Consider the following 12,902-nt stretch of genomic DNA (forward strand, 5'->3'; position numbering starts at 1 on the left):
CAGTTTTAGATCCACAGCAAAATTTAGCAGATCATACAGAGATTTCCCATATACGTGCTGCCCCTACACAAGCAGAGACTCTGCCCATCAGAGTGATACATTTGAACCTGCATTAACACACCATTTCACCCCAAATCCATAGTCTACATTAGAATGTGCAAGAGCATAGGCTTACTCTTGTTCTTGCACATTCTAAAGGTTAGGACAAATGTATAATGGCACGACCCACCATTATTAGAAACAATTGAAGGCAATGGGAAGTCCCACAGTGGGTAAGTGGTAGGGCTGGACTAAAAAGGGTCTGCTGGATCTGACCGTGAGGAGGTTTGTCCGCAACCCCTCTGAGAGCAGTTTTGGGAGAGTTGTTGGGTGGAGGTGAGAAGAGAACCTGAGTTTTTATCAGCAGAATCTCAGGATCTCTGAAAGCAGGCACATGAGGGAGGTCTCTGAGCACCTACACTTTCACTTACATGGATGACTTCTTGGACGTTTCTCATCCAAGCAGTTTGGCTTCAGTGTGCTCTTAATCATTATAGTAGCCTACTTCTTGGTTCCTCATTTATTTAGATAGTTCCTATTTTAATTGAATAAACTTTGATTACCACTACCATCTTGTAAGGCATACTATCTCCATTCTTACACACTAGCAACAGAGGCACAGAGAGATTTCAAATGACTTGCCACGAGTGCAAAGCTGATGGCTGGTGAAATCAGTAGGAGAACTCAAGTCCATCATTCTACTATGGAGCTCAACATTCTTCAGAGCAGTTAGTCTTTGGCTCAGGCTTCCACAAACAAGACTGATAATCTTTTTTTATTTTTTTCATTTAAAATTTTTAATGACAGTTGTACATAAGATTACTTTATTCCTGCATCTTCTCAGTTGTTTATTCCTTGTATTTGCCCTTTTCCTTTCCTACTTGGTGTGATTTGGCTTTACATTTAGAATCTTTCTGCAGTCTTTGTCCAGCCTTAGTCTGGGGTGAATTGCTGGGGTGAATGCCCACATGAACCATTAGCTTTCTCCTCTTGCACTTGTTCAGTGAAGAGGACATACTTCTTCCCGTAAACCTGGACTACTTTGCCAATTTGATGCCCTTTGTAATGTCCTCACACTACCTGAATTTCACCATCCTTTTGGATGGGCATGGATCAAACTTTGTACTTCTGTCTCAGCCCTTTGAAAAGAGGAGAAAACATAATCTTCCTCTAAATGTGGGAAGGTGAATTGAAATGCCTTTTATGGTTCTTGCTCCAGTCAGAAGTCACAAAAGGATTGAACTTCACTTTGACTGTATCTATGATAGCCACAAAAGGGAAGAGGCAGAAGATAGTCTTGAGGAAAGATTTTGCAGTGATTAACAGGATCCATGAAACCTTATTCTTCCTTCTGCCCCCACCCTCAGTGTGCTAGGCAAAGGCCATTGACATGGTGATCTTATTCGACTAACTTCACTTGAGAGCACCAGGCATTTTGCCATTTCCTGGTTTAACCTATGTAATATTACCCAGCTTGCAAGGCCAGGAAAGTAAAAGCAGGCAGTGTAAGTTCAAGGTCATAGAATGAGTCAGAAGAGACCAGACTGTTCAAGTCTTTAACAACATGTCACTCAGTCATGCACAGGCAGGACATTGGCCTCGTTGAATCATTGACATTTGAGAGTTATATTTACAAGTCAATAAAAATTATTGGTTGCTACAAAGATTCAGAAACATGAGTCTAGGGAATGTCCTGCAGTATAAATTCCTGAGTGATGTATTCTAGAGCCAATCAGTAAGGAAGTAAACATATATTGGTCCAGTCATTATTCACTCAAGCCAAGACATAAAGAAAAGGAAAAAAAATAGCAGTGGTCTTTGATTTCATTTCCTACCAGTTTACAAGTTTGTTTTCTTGTGGCTGCTGCTGTAACATCAAGTCAAAGCAATTTCCAGGCCATTATTGCTCTGAGGCAGTAGCAACTTTTCAGTTTCTGTCCTGAATGTGTGGGAAACTTCAGAGATTACTCAGACATCAGCAAAAAATAAATTATGTGAGTGAGAGCCCCATGCATCATGTGAGTCCTTGGCCAGAAAATCAGCACTACTATCCATTTGTTCCTGAGGGCACTAGAAGTTGCACTGGCAGTCCTAATGGCTGCAGTGGTCACTTTTAAACAGTACTCAAATAAGGATCTTAGAGAACTGAGAATCAATTATGAAAGATTATCCTCCAAAATTTCCTTCTCTTTCATCATCCAGTTCTTCAAATATCACTCAAGAATATCTTTTCTATTAAATAAAGCAGATAATGTACAAAGGAGACAAAAATATGTACTCAATCTGTTGACTGCTTTTTATCATATTGTTTTTGCATCTTTGATTCTGTTTTTCTCTTTTGTGTTTGTTATGCCATTCATTTTTCTTTGCTTGATTTTCAACTATTTCCAAATACCTATCATATTTCTGCCACTCCTTATTTTTAATATATTCAGCATATTATTTCTCTTCCCTTTCTGCTTAGGCTGCCATCATCTTCTCACTTTCTTTTCAAGTAACTGAGTTTGCACGTGGTTTTATATTTTTTAACAAGCCATGCCAACAGAATTCCAACTATCTCTGGAGAAAGGAATACAATTTGAAATATAAGTCATCCTGAGCCAAGTAAAAGCATGCTCAAGCAAGGCATTAAACCTCCCCCTACCCCTTCCAATTTCCAAAACCACACTGAGAAATAGCTTAGGTCAGCTAGAGAGGATGTGGCAAAGGTGAAAAATGATGATAGTCGGAAGAGCCCTGGGTTATATCAAATTTTGCTTTTTTATTACTTTAGACTTGCCAATAAATTCTGGGAGCCATGCCTTTTTAATATATTTCCTTGGTCTCTGCTAACTCCAGCATTTGGCAGATGAAATTCCAATAGACTGTCTAGAGACCTCTTGCCCCAACAGCAGCTAAACATCTCAATTGGCCAACCACTGAGCAAGATCGGTGAGAATATGAATTTCAATCTATTTCTACCTTTGCCTCTTAGCAGGAACTGCTTATATTTGATAATATATAGCATAATATTTGAGAAACATTTTTACTGTCTCAAAGGTAGGTGTGAAAAACACACATACATCTCTCCTACAGATTACATATATATATATTCTATATATAATCAGTAAAGAATGGAAAAGGTGTTGAGGACATTAAGGGAAATAAATAATATATAATGAGTCATCTGAGCTTCTACTCTGTCCCAAGTGCTTTAGATACATGACTTTATTTAATTTTACAATTTGCCTATAAAGTACTTACAACTATACCTTTTAAAAGGATGACAAAGGGGAGGCATAGGATGGTTAAGTAACTTGCCAGTGGTCACCTAGTAAATGATAGCGTTATCTATGAATCCAGATTTTGATGATGATGAAAAAGATAAAGAGGAAGAAGGAGTAGAAGGAAGAGAAACATTATTGAGCCAGACCCTGTAGTAAGCATTTCTTATACATTTCATTTATAGCAGCTTTCTGAAGTAGGTAATATTGTTATTTCCATTTTATTGATGAGAGACCAAAGGATAGCATAGGTAAAATAATTTGTCCAAGTTACATAGCTGGAGGGTGGAAGCTCCAGGATTTGAACCATAGCCAGCTGGCCTCAGGCCCCACACTGACAACTCCAACTCCACATGTTTTCACTATCTAACCATGTTTCTTGAGAAATTTGAAGTGGAAATTTAACACTAAAAATATGTTTTAGTGCCATATTTAAGAACAACGAAAATTCTGTTTCATTGAAGATGTGGATAACATACCAATGTAGCCCAAGTACCAGAAGGGTTATGCCAAAAGGTAATTCAGCATGGCTGGAAAATGTTCATCAATGCCTTGTCATCGCTATAGTACATATAGAACTCCTTCTCCAGAGTGTATTGGGGCTTCACAGTAGTATTGGTGGGAAAAGGAGAGAGCCGTCTTAAAAATGCAGGTCAGCATATCCAGTTAATGATTGCTCATACAGAAACAGCAGGTGTCTGTTGAACTGGATTAATAAATATAAAGAATTTCATGAACTCAACTAGAAGAAATTCCATAGGTTAAGACTCTAAACTAAATAAAACCAATTAACTCATTCTAATAAATTCTTTTTACAGGGTTAAAGCAATTAATGATTTCCACTCTTTTGATAAAACAATTCTTACAAGCAATGCAGATTTAAAAATATATAATTCCAATAATTATTTCTCCTTCAATTCTTTAGATCCCCTTGTCACTCACAATGTCAATTCTGAATATGTGGGGAAGTGTAGACTTATATAAACTTACATTAATTATTTACCATGTGCCAGGTACTGTGCTAAGTACTTTACTTTGTTATGTGAGGTTAGTACTACATAATTTCTATCAGGTGGATGAAGGAACAAAAGCTTAATGCTATTAGTTAATTTTCCTGTGTCATACAACTAATAAAAAGCTTGGCTTCAAACCAACACGTTTCTGACTACACAGCTTGAGCTCTTAATTTGTATTCATTGAATTCATAGTTGGTCAAATAGTCATATATAAAAGGTGTGGATTAGTAGATCATGTCAACATGGAAAGGCTGAGTATTGCTCAGTCTAGGTCTTATAGTTTAAAAGAAATACAAATCAATTGAAGTATGTTCAGAAAAGAGTGATTTGAAGGCCAAAGGGCCCACAGCCCCTTCAGTTGAAGAGGAATCTTAGGAGTCAAAAATGTTTAGCCAGGAGAATAGAAGACTCAATATGATCCTGTTTCAGATACTTAAAGAACTGGCTGAAGGAAATTAAATGAGCCTGTGAATAGAGGGGTCTAGAAGATGGTATTTCCAAGGTTCTTTGATACTCTGTGAATCTATGACATGTTCTTTATGAATCCAAGGAGTGTGTCTTAGTCAGTTTGGGCTGCTATAGCAAGAGACAATTGACTAGGTAGCTTAAAGAACAAATACTTATTCTTATGGTTCTGGAGGCTAGAAAGTCAATGATTAAGATGTTGGCAGAACCAATATCTGGTAAGGATACAACTTGGTCTGCTGTTAGTCATCACTTGTATCCTTACATGGCAGAGATCAGAAAGGGCTTCTCTAATCTTCTTCTTATAAGGACACTAGTCCCACCATGGGAGCTCTACCCTCATGACCTAATCACTTCCCAAAGGCACATCTTTCAATACCATTTCATTAGGTTTTCAACATATGAATTTGGGGGACACAAACATTCAGTTCCTAGCAGAGTAAAGCCAGTGGACACTGCATGTCAGCCTAGATTAAAGAAGAATTCTCTATTAAAACAATCTCATGGTGGCAGTTGTGCCTCAATGTAATGATAGGTTAACATCATTGCAGTTTATAACATAGGTCAGAAAAACACTTGGCATAAATTTTGAAAAGGAAATTTAAATATAGGGTGATTGATTAAAGTAGATGCCTTTTCCAGACTTGAGAGCCCATGAATTGGCACAGAGAAGCTTAATGGTTACAACCTCCCCCTCAAAAAAGTTCTAAGATTCCTGAGCCCGAGCGCCAGTGTTTCCTCTACTTAAGAAGCCTCCAGTAAGAAAAGGAGGACTAGAGAGAAGAATTTATAATAACAGTAGTGTCAACTCTCAGCTCTTATACTTGAGTTTTAAAATGACATGAATGGGTTTTTAAGAAAATCCTTGCAATTATTTACAGTTGCCAAAAAGTGAAAGCAATCTAAATGTTCACTGACAGATAAATGGATAAACAAAATATGGTACATCTACAATGGAATATTGATCAGCCTTAAAAAGAATAAAACTGTCATATGCTACAACATAGATGAAACTTGAAGACATTATGCTAAGTGAAATAAGCCAGTCATAAACATTGTATGATTCTACTCATGTATGATATCTAAAGTAGTTTAACTCTTAGAAACAGAAAGATAGTTGTCAGAGGCTGGAGGGAGGTGATAAGGACTAGTTGTTATTCAAAGAGTGTACAGTTTGTTTGGCAAGTATAAGTTCCAGAGATCTGTTGTGCAAAAATATGAATGTACTTAACGTTATGGAACTGTCCACGTAAAATGTTAGATGGACAGCCTGACAGGTGGTGGCATAGTGGATAGAGCATGGACCTGGGGTGCTGAGGTCCCAGGTTCATAACTTTAAGGTTGCTGGCTTGAGCATGGGCTCATCTGATTTGAGTGTAGGCTCTCCAGCTTGAGCATGGGGTTGCAGACTTGAGCTCAAGATCATTGACATGATCCCAAGCTCATTGGTATGAAGCCCAAGGTGGCTGGCTTGAGCAAGGGGTCACTGGCTCGGCTAAAGCATCGCTCCCCTCCATCAAAGCACGTATGAGAAGCAATCAATGAGCAACTAAAGTGACACAACTATGAGTTGATGCTTCTCATCTCTCTCCCTTCCTATCTCTCTGTCTCTATGTCTCTGTCTCAAAAAGAAAATAGTTAGATGGACTTCCCGAGTCAAGTAGCTCAGTCGGTTAGAGCTTCGTCCCAATACGCAAAAGTTATAGGCTCTATCCCCAGTTAAGGCACATAACTGAATCAACCAATAAATGCATAAATAAGTGGGACAATAAATTGATGTTTCTCTCTCATTTTCTTTCTCTTAAAAAAATAGTTAAGATGGTAAATTTTATGTTGATTTTTTATCACAATAAAGAATAAAAGAAAACTCATGCAAGAACTAATGAGATAACTCATAAGGAAATGTTTTGACAAGAACAAAACTCCACTCAAGTTTTAGGGAATATAAATAATACCAACATGTTAGAGAGGTGACATTTCGAATTGATAAGGAACCTTTCTTGATTGAATGCAACAGTATATAGATATGTGTCAATGAGTAAGAAATTTACATTCATTTCTAAAATGCACTAAAATCGGTCTTAATGATGAACACAAAGACGATGCTAAAATCTACTGAACATTTATTCTGAAGCAGGGCTCAGTTTCATCCTTAGTTTTCTTCAGGTGATATTTTCCAAAGAAGTTACCACAGTGGTATTTCTTTTTATATGTTTTTCTTCTTTCAATCTCATATACCCTTAATATCTTTTAATGTGACATGCACACACAGGAATGTACAAACACAATAAATAGTTTAGAATCCCTCTCCAGAAAAACAGGGTTGCGACTCAAATCTCTGAAAAGAGATTTCAAATAGCGCCTTAAGATTTCTTAGCCTTTCTGCATAGCTCCAAGTTTTAGAGAAAACTCACACTTTCCCTTCTGATTATCATTTCTTTATTTCCATGTGGAACCAACTCTTGTCTAAATTTGAAACCAAGAAACAATTGCCTTTGAATTCTATGTGTTCTTAACATCTTTCATTTTCTGGCATTCACTATTTCCAGGTTTCTCTGATAGCTTTCGGATTGAAATGTATAACTATTAAGACACTATTATATATTAGAAACAGTCATTCCTTTATGGTTAGATGTGAACTAATCTGTCTCTCTAAGCTCAACCTACCCAACTTTTCAGTTTTATGCTGGTGAATACCAACCCAAGTTCCATTTCCCTTGTACTTTTGTTCTAGATTGAACTGATTTCTTTTCAGCTGCCTAAGCTATAACAGTTGGTATGAGGGGGAGAGGTTGTGATGAAGGATAAATTAGTTATAATTCTAAACTTCTAATCTGTACCCTATCAAATGGGGATACTTTAAAATGAAATTGTTGTTCATAACTTTTTTCCTAAGTAAATGTAATTTCTAAATTTAATATTTATAAATAGCTCTGGTGTAACTTACAGCAGTGGTCCCCAACCTTTTTTGGGACACGGACCGGTTTAATGTCAGAAAATATTTTCACGGACGGGCCATTAGGGTGGGATGGATAAATGTATCACATGACCGAGACAAGCGTTAAGAGTGAGTCTTAGATGGATGTAACAGAGGGAATCTGGTCATTTTTAAAAAATAAAACATTGTTCAGACTTAAATATAAATAAAACAGAAATAATATAAGTTATTTATTCTTTCTCTGCAGACTGGTACCAAATGGCCCACGGATGGGTACTGGTCCACGGCCCCAGGGTTGGGGACCACTGACTTACAGGACAGCTTGATGTAGTGAGGAAGTTTAAGTAATCCCTAAGATCAGAGAGATATCCATAAAAATATAGTAGCTTCCTCAGTCCAAAGAAGGAAAACATGTGGGAAAACCTTAGAGATGTGAATCAGGAAATGTTTGTTTATAGTGCCAAGGCTAAGAACTTTGGCTGAAAGCTGCTGTCAAAAGTACCCTGGTCATGCAGCTCAGTGTACAGAGCATCATCCCAGCACACCGAAGTCATGGGTCAAGGCACACAGGGAAGCAACCCAGCGAGTACACAAATAGATGGAACAACTAAGTGGGCAACGAATGATAGCAAGGGACAGATAAAAGCATCTTTATGCAAATGCTCTGAAAAGTAAAATATTAGAAATACAAACAACCACAGTTGTAAATAAAAATTGTGCTAGGGATGGTTTGCATATATTTGATATTTTTAGGCTTTATTCAATATTGTAAGTTCTGTTCAAAGCCAAAACCTGCCTTCAGACCCTATTATAAAATTAATTATACATTATTCCTTTGGGGGGCGCTGCAGTGCCCTCTCAACTTCCATTCCCACTTTAGCTAGTAAATATTGCAGTTTTTCTTTTAGTCTCTAGGAGGAGCTCCCTTCTTCCCTGGCTCTAGGTGTCATGATTCAGAGGTGAGTACATGACCCAGGCCAGGGCAATGAAATTAGAGAATTCAACATGGAAAAGAAACTTCCTTGTTCTTATGGCGGTAGCTTCTGAGGTTACTCTTATTCATTCTCTCTGTCACGGACAGGACTCCGGCAGCCTCTGGAGTTGTTCCAGCCAGATCGTATCTATAAAGAGTGGGGCAAAAGTAGTCTTAACATTTGTGAGTATGCAAAACACAGGACTTATTCTTGTATTATTATTTATTAATTATTGTATTATTTTTCATACTGCAAACAAAACAACTATAACCTACTTTTGTGCCACCCAGTATGGATGATCTGACACCAGCAGGTAGAATAAAGAAGCAGAGAAGAAGGTGAATGTTCAATAACATGGTTGGACTGAACCTGTTTCTCTTGTGAGTCAGTGTATCTGCTTCCTTGTTAATATCCATGTAAATTGGATGTTTGGTTACATGTCACTAAGCACATCCTAACAAATGAAATTGCTTTCTTAAACATCTACTAAGAATCTACTCGATGTTAGGCTTTGCCATCCAAAAATAATTAAGATTTCTTTCAAGCCCCCAAAGAAGTTGCAATCTGGTGAGAAACGGAGAGTAAATACCAAGGTGGAGTGATGATGAGGCGAGAGTGGTCCATCCCAGATGCGGGAAGTGAGGGGGGTATTGTTTTTTTGTTTTGTTTTGTTTTGTATTTTTCTGAAGCTGGAAACGGGGAGAGACAGTCAGACAGACTCCCGCATATGCCCGACCGGGTTCCACCTGGCACGCCCACCAGGGGCGACGCTCTGCCCACCAGGGGGCGATGCTCTGCCCTCCCCCAGGGCGTCGCTCTGCTGTGACCAGAGCCACTCTAGCGCCTGGGGCAGAGGCCAAGGAGCCATCCCCAGCGCTCGAGCCATCTTTGCTCCAATGGAGCCTTGGCTGCGGGAGGGGAAGAGAGAGACAGAGAGGAAGGAGGGGGTGGAGAAGCAAATGGGCGCTTGTCCTATGTGCCCTGGCCGGGAATCGAACCCGGGTCCCCTGCACGCCAGGCCGACGCTCTACCGCTGAGCCAACCGGCCAGGGCCGAGGGGGGTATTGTTTAAGGAGAATTTTTAAAAATCATAAAATTGATCAAAAGTTAGTCTTTTCATTATCTCCATTCACTGTCAATTCTAAATAATATCAGTGCAGTGATAAAATTCTCCTCCCTGTCAGGGTGGTCCGCTCCCACTGCCTTCAGGCCCCAAAAGCTTGTATGCCATTGTTAAATGACTACCTGTGAACTACACTGAATCATCTTTGTAGCTTGAAGCTCATATCTGGAGAAATAAGCTTTTTAAAGAGTGCTGTTCTTTGACCATATGGGAACCAAAATCTTGATTGCAATAGCAGAGTAGATCTAGCTCACTATAGCAATGTTGGCAACAGGATGAATTTAATTCAGTGCTGTATGAAAGCAACTTAGGAACTAATTGAAACTATACAAAGATACATAATGGGATAACAAAAATTATATGCCACAAAATATTAATGCTATAAGATGGAGAGCTGATATATACTTTTTATTTGTCTTTATTGATGAATTGATGACAGTTCCCAGCCAGGCATGGTGAAGAGAACAGACTCTATAATGACTCTGAAAGACTGGAAGTTCTTACTAAAGTAGTTTATTTATTGATGCTGTTCTATGCATATCTTATTCTGGCTGCAATCTAGTCCTTGCCAGGAGATCACTTCACTCTCAGTGCTTTTTACTCTAACTTTCTCATTAATGCATGCTCCGAGATTGCTGTAAGTGAAGTCTTTATCTACTGTGGTATGAAAGACAGCTTCACCAATGCAGCTTGCTGGCTGTTTCCTACCTGCTGGATGCCGATTGCGCTGCTGTGTAGGTACAAGTAACAGGAAGTGGGAGAACTGATGCTGGAGAAGTCAGTCCTCACTAGGGAGATGAAGAGAGCTCAGTCTTGACAGATGAGAAAGATTTGTGAAGGCATTGAAAGCTGAAGAAATAGTTCAAGAAACTATACAAAAGCATATAATGTATATTTGGAAAGGAGAGTAAAGCAGAAAGATGAAGCTATGAGTACATAATGGCATATGTGAGGAAAGAAATGTTTTAACATTGTAAAAAAGTGCTATGTTAAACCCAACATAGAAAGAAGTTACATCTAGAAAATCATGCTAATTGCTTAGAAACTTATTTGGTAAATAATGAGCCATAAAAAACTGTGACCACAAAAATGATATAGTTCTGTTTTTAAATTTTGTAATATATATTATTTGTATAGTCAAAAAGATAAATATGTAAGATATGAATAATAATATGATTGATATCTATGAAACTATCAACAACTTAAAGAACTAAAGCAGGGATCGGGAACCTTTTTGGCTGAGAGAGCCATGAACGCCACATATTTTAAAATGTAATTCCATGAGAGCCATACAACGCCCCGTGTACATTATGCATTATCCAATAAAAATTTGGTGTTGTCCCAGAGGACAGCTGTGATTGTCTCCAGCCACCTGCAACCATGAACATGAGCAGTAGGAAATGAATGGATTGTAGTACATGAGAATGTTTTATATTTTTAATATTATTATTTTTTTTATTAAAGATTTGTCTGAGAGCCAGATGCAGCCATCAAAAGACCCACATCTGGCTCACAAGCCATAGGTTCCCAACCTCTGAACTAAAGTAATTTTCTTTTTTTTTTTTTGCAAAAGAGACTGACAGGAAGGGAGACAGATGAGAAGCATCAACTCATCCTTGGGGCACTTTAGTTGTTCACTGATCACTTTATCATATGTGCCTTGACTGGGTCAAGAGCAAGTGGCTTCTTGCTCAAGCCAGCAACCTTGGGCTTCAAGCCAGAGATCTTTGGGCTCAAACCAGTGACCACGCTTAAGCCAGTGGCCCAATGCTCCAGCTAGCGACCTCAGGATTTAGAACCTGGGACCTCAGCATTCCAGGTCGACACTCTATGCACTGTACCACCACCAGTCAGGCCAGAACTAAAATAATTGTAAAACTATTGCATAGGTATTTTACTTATCCTCTAACCTGCTTTTTACTTCTTGCTCCGAGTTATCTGCCATATATATTGTTTCTAAACAATATACTGCTTGGTCTTCTTTGGTTTTGAACTATTAAAATTATACTCCAGATAGTCTTCATGACTTGCTTTTTCTGTGACTACTATATTTAACATCTATCTGTAGTTATTAGAACTATAGTTTATTCATTTTTATCACTGTCTAATATGCCCATGTAAGTATGCCACGTTTGTTTACCCTCATGCTAATGAACAGTCCAGATTGTTATTATAAGCAATGTCTTCTAGTGCGCATGATCAAGAGTTTCTCAGGTATATACCTAGGAGAAGAGTTGCTGAAAATTATATCTGTAAAGGTTCAATTTTTCAAGATAGCGCCATTTTTTCCAACAGTAGTTGTAACAGTTTAAACACCAGCCAAGTATGGTGGTTCCTCAAAAAACTGAAAATAGAACTACCTTATGACCCAGCAATCCCTCTACTGGGTATATATCCCCAAAACTCAGAAACATTGATACGTAAAGACACATGCAGCCCCATGTTTATTGCAGCATTGTTCACAGTGGCCAGGACATGGAAACAACCAAAAAGCCCATCAATAGATGACTGGATAAAGAAGATGTGGCACATATACACTATGGAATACTACTCAGCCATAAGAAATGATGACATCGGAACATTTACAGCAAAATGGTGGGATCTTGATAACATGATACGAAGCGAAATAAGTAAATCAGAAAAAACCAGGAACTGTATTATTCCATACGTAGGTGGGACATAATAGTGAAACTAAGAGACATTGATAAGAGTGTGGTGGTTACGGGGGGGAGAGGGAAAGGGGGTGGGGAGGGGCACAAAGAAAACAAGATAGAAGGTGACAGAGGACAATCTGACTTTGGGTGGTAGGTATGCAACATAATTGAACGACAAGATAACCTGGACTTGTTATCTTTGAATATATGTATCCTGATTTATTGATGTCACCCCATTAAAAAAATAAAATTATTAAAAAATAAATAAATAATAAACACCAGCCAGCACTGAAACACATCAGCAGTAGCAGCCCTGAGTATAGTCAGACTTCATATCTTTCTGCCGTATTAGGAAAAAACAAAATGTTTATCGTTTTAATGTTAATTTGTCTTTCCCTGGTTCCTAGTGAAATTGAGCAAAAAACATATT

The 12,902-nt window shown here is 38.3% G+C and overlaps 1 long non-coding RNA gene and 1 pseudogene across 1 annotated transcript in view; one reads left to right on the forward strand and one right to left on the reverse strand.

The window, feature by feature from the left end:
• Positions 1-12,902, forward strand: part of LOC136378656 (uncharacterized) — a 548,249-nt gene that overhangs the window by 446,138 nt on the left and 89,209 nt on the right. The window lies entirely within an intron of this gene.
• Positions 864-12,902, reverse strand: part of LOC136378672 (large ribosomal subunit protein uL24-like) — a 39,998-nt pseudogene continuing 27,959 nt past the window's right edge.

Source organism: Saccopteryx leptura, chromosome 7 (assembly GCF_036850995.1).
Source record: "Saccopteryx leptura isolate mSacLep1 chromosome 7, mSacLep1_pri_phased_curated, whole genome shotgun sequence".
In the NCBI taxonomy this organism is placed as follows: domain Eukaryota; kingdom Metazoa; phylum Chordata; class Mammalia; order Chiroptera; family Emballonuridae; genus Saccopteryx; species Saccopteryx leptura.